Here is a 4,981-nt window from a genome sequence, read left to right on the forward strand (position 1 = left end):
ACGAAGCGACCTGAACGAAACAACATGCAATGTGCTCCTCAGTATATGGAGCTTCGAACAATCTAGGGTGCCCCTGAGTTGGAACGATGAGGTAGGCGCCAGACACCCATCACGACGTTTACCCTCTCTAATGCTTGCCGATATGTTCAGGAACATAGAGCGCCACGTTGAAATGTGTCTGGCAGAAAACGGAGATCACTTCCAGCGTCACATGTAATGCGATCGATTTTTTCGATATTTTTTGGTTCAGATTACTTCATCCTAACAGGAGTTACAACAGAATATTCGGGGCCTCTTTCGAGTGAATCTCCCTGTAGTTGCTGCTGCTTGTTACACATACCACAACAGCATTACGGGCAAACGGGACAAAACAATGTGTCCTATAAGTATGTGAGTCTTTTTTCCACTTTTCTCCTAAAAAAGTGTCCTGCTGCACTCACTCACTCACTCACTCACTCACTCACTCACTCACTCACTCAGGTTTGTTAACAGTGGAGTGGAGGGGTGCTGACAAAAGTATTTTTCACTTTCTATTATTATTAATTAATATTAATATTACTATTAATACGCTTCACAATGTGCTACACTACAGTCCCCAGCATGCACTGCAAAGAAATGTGAGGTTACACCCCAATTCTACACAATTTCACACCAGTCAGATCACCAAAATTCATTTCAGCTGCAGTTTCAGAATATATACATTTAACGTCAGTCAGCTGCTCAGAAACTGAGCACAAGTATTAATGAACGTCCAGCAGAGAAAGGCGGACGCGAGGAGGCGGACGCATGTGCTGAGACAAGCAACGTTTATTAAGGGCAAATCCAGGGTCATGGTCAGAACGGTCCAGGGTCATAGAGCCAATGCGAACAGATTGATAGTTAGACTTGATAAACAACACAGAAACTCAAACAAAGAACCCAGCACGAGAAAACAATAGATACATCCAACAAAGACAATGGGCAAACACAGGGCTTAAATACAACATGTATGATGAGGGACAGGTGGGAACAATCAGGGGCGGAGTCACAAAACAAGGGGCTGGACTAGGATCACAACAAAAGGCACATGGACAAGACCAAAAACAACACGAACACATGGACAGGACTGGGAGGGGCCAATCGTGACACTAGATCAAGCAGATAGGTAGGTTTAAAAGTCTGAGCATTTAAATTTTGTATATTTCAAATGTTCATGCAATATTTCCGGGTCTAATACCAGTATCTGTATTTTAGTGTTGAAGTTTTTGCATATCGCTGTTGTCAGAAGAAAACATTGTATCTCCATTTTTCATATTTTTCAGTTTTTAACATAATTTGAAAACATTGTCCTGTTGCCCTTTACATCGTGTGTAAATTTCATGACGAATAGACTAAAAGAGATGACCCAAAATGACTTGGAAAGACGTCTGGTTCCATTGACTTACATTAAAAGTACAGAAGGTTTTTTCCTTCTCCTGTAAAATTACCATTTTGGAGATACAAGGTTTTCTTCCAACAAGCGATTTTTTTGAATAAGCAATGGCCAGTTTGGGTTACAGCACAACATGAATTAAAAATGAATTTAAAACGTTTTCTCTGGCCCTCAGATTTGATGAGATATTTTAATATGGCCCTGTAAGTGGTTGAGTTTGACACCCCTGATGTAAAGTGGAGCTCAGGCATGAACGGTTTCCTCACAAAGCAGACAGTGCTGTGTTCCCTTTGCTCGGGTCAGCTGCTGTTCACTGTTTCACAGCTCAAAGTCCTTCTGACATTCAGGCGTCTTAAAAAAGATCGCCCGCAACCAGGAGCACGGCACCAGCCCGGCTCCGGGAGGCAGGTTAGGCTTGAACCTCGCCTTCAGCCTGTTAAACACGCTCCGGTGAGGAGCAAAGGCTTATTCGACTGTCTTATCAAATCAGTTGTGACCCAGGGGGTCTCAAGTGACCTCAGAGTTAGAGCAATAGAACGGCTCCATGGTCAGCTTTTGGGGTGGAAACCGTTCTCAAGCTTCAGTCACTTCCTTCTAATTGTGGTTAAGGTATTGGGAGTCTTTTTCTCAAGCTCATGCTTGATGAGGTAAGCGTCGTACTGCAGGAGGTATGATTTATTACTGTTAGTTTCTGCAATGAAAGTGCCACCTTTCCTGGCTGCCTGCTAACATAAGCACACATGCAGGTGACAGCCTGGTTTATTGCACTCCTCGCGCCTTCGTTACGCAACGTCTCTGGAGTGGATGTAGGCTTTCAGTGTTCCTTTTGTGCAACGCTGTCTGCTTCACTGCTCTCGAACTGCTGTGACAGCAGCAGCAATCATTCACCCAACACGCTGCCAAAATCTGTCGGAGCCCGGCTTGATGAATAACTCTGGCTTAATGGATGTTTGGACCAGTCGTATTTTTACCAAGGCGAAGAAAAATGGTCACTATTGTGCAGATTACATGGACCAGTGACCAATATATCTGTGACCCCACCCTTCATGGCCATTAAGTACAAGGTATACATTTTCAGGAGATCTTTGGTCTGATGCTGATTAAGAGATTAGAGTCAAAAGAAGTCAAAAGTCAAACCAAGTGAAAAAGTAGGAGTTTCCATTAAATTAAAAAGTTATTAGAAACCGCGCAAAGCCTGGTAGACCAGCGAATGTTCCCACCAGATGAAGAGCACTTAAAGATTTCGTCTTTGAGAGAAAATCAGCTTCACTCACTTTAGATCTTAACCCTTGTGTGGCGTTGATGTGTTGGCAAAGGAGTTGGTGTTTTTAGAACAATGAACTGACCATCCAGAGTTTGGGATTGCTTGGATCACAAGAAGCAGAAAATGCAAAACTGACTTCTAAGACTGAACTTTGGAGGTGTGTCTGCAGATTCTTTGAGAAACTGAAAGTGAGTCTCCTGAATGGAAAAAGAATGGAAGCTGTAATAAAGGTATTGAACAGATACACTGGCCACTGAAAAATATACACTATTTCCAAAACTATTGGCTTGTCTGGCTTCACACGCATATGAATTTGAGTGACATCCCTTTCTTAATCCATAGGGTTTTATATGATGTTGGTTCTGTGCAGGCCAGTCAAGTTCTTCCACAACAAACTGGCTCATCCACGTCTTTATGGACCTGCTTTGTGCACTGGTGTGCAGTCATGTTGGAGCAGGAAGGGGCCGTCCCCAAACTGTTTCCACAGAGTTGGGAGCATGAAATTGTCCAAAATCTCTTGGTGCTGAAGCGTTAAGAGTTCCTTTCACTGGAACTAAGGGGCTGAGCCCAACTCCTGAAAAATAACCCCACGCCATGATCCCCCCTCCACCAAACTTTACACTCGGCACAATGCAGTCAGACAAGTACCGTCTCCTGGCAACCGCCAAACCCAGACTCATCCATCGGATTGCCAGACGGAGAAACGTGATTGGTCACTCCAGAGAACACGTCTCCACTGCTCTATCAATCCTCTAGCCCAGAGCTGCAGAGCTGCTATTAACTGGAATTATTACTGGTGGTGGAGCACTCTCAACCCAGCAGGGACGATGGCATTCATCTTCATCATAACATATGACGATGAGTTCAGTGAACCCACCCAGGCAATTATAAAAAAACATTCTGAACACAAACTTTAGAGAAGTGGCTCAGGGGCCTTGGGGAGCGTTTTCTCGCCAGTCACCCTTGGCTTACTCACTGCATATGCAGATTTTCTGTATGAAGCTGCTTTCTGACAACACCTGTCGTAAAAAGCGATATAAAAATAAACTTGACTGAAACTATTGGCTCTCATGCACGTATTTTGTGTGCATCACTGAAAGAGAGGAACATGGCATCAACGCACAGCAGGCTAGGCTGAAGGATTTATAAAGCAGTGGTCATCAAGCCTGGTTCTGGAGATCAAGCTTTGGTGGAGTGGCTGGATCAGATGCATTAGTAGCCACGTTTACATACAGCCGGATCTGTTAATAATCCGACTAATAGCTCAATCCATGTAAACACCTCAACCGGAATAGACAATTCCGATTGAGGCCATTCGGAATACAACAAACGAGGTGGGTAAACCTAAATAGATTTAAATAGTTAAATAGAAGAATAAAAGCCATGTAAACGCCTGAATCCGATTACACTCCGATTGGAAGGTGACAGCACAGCAAAAGGTTTATACCGTTCAACACGGCGGAGCAGAAACTGGTCAGCAGAGGAGACAAGGTTTATACTCTGAGCTTTTAAAGACGGCGGTGGGACGGACGGCCAGCTTCCAGCTGATGTGTCTCAGAGCACGACGTCTTCCTTTATAAGTGCATGTGAAGGACGTTTCTCTGAGTCTGACATCAGTTTAAAGCCATTAAAACACAAGCGCGCCAACTGGAAACTCATCTCATCTCTCTTTGCATGTAAACACAGCCAGTGTTAGCTAACGGGGGAGTGGGGGACAGCAGGTTGGACACAAACTGCAGGAAGAAACATCTCCAACAGAAGGGTTGGACACAATGTACACAATAAATGACTTAATATAAAGTCTGTTTCACGCTTCAGCTGTCTCTGTCTAAGGTCAAGGCAAAGTTTATTTATATAGCGCTTTTTAGAACAGCCACTGTCTCAAAGCAGCTTCGGCAGCAGCTTTGGCAGCTTCAAAGCAAAAAACGGGTCCGACCCCTGTAAGTGTCGCCAGTGGTGACGGCGGCAAGGAAAACTTCCGAAGAGCAAGAGGAAGAAACCTTGAGAGGAACCAAGACACAAAAGGGGAGCCCATCCTCCTCTGGTCAACACCGGATAGCAAACCATAACAGCAGAGAATGGGATTTCATTAGTATAACATACGGAAAAAGCTGGAGTAGCAATGTCGATTGTAAAAAACAATGCAGCAGTATCATCAGGAGGGTCAGTCTAATGTCAAGTTGCCCGTTTGTAATTGTATAGAAGTCCAACAGAGCAGGTGGAGCTCATGAATCGGCCAGTGAGTGGAAGTGCAAGACAGGCGTGTCCGATGTTGTGAATGGACAGTGTAACGAGAAAACAGTGTA

The sequence above is a fragment of the Pygocentrus nattereri genome, chromosome 1 (genome assembly GCF_015220715.1).
Source record: "Pygocentrus nattereri isolate fPygNat1 chromosome 1, fPygNat1.pri, whole genome shotgun sequence".
Classification (NCBI taxonomy): Eukaryota; Metazoa; Chordata; class Actinopteri; order Characiformes; family Serrasalmidae; genus Pygocentrus; species Pygocentrus nattereri.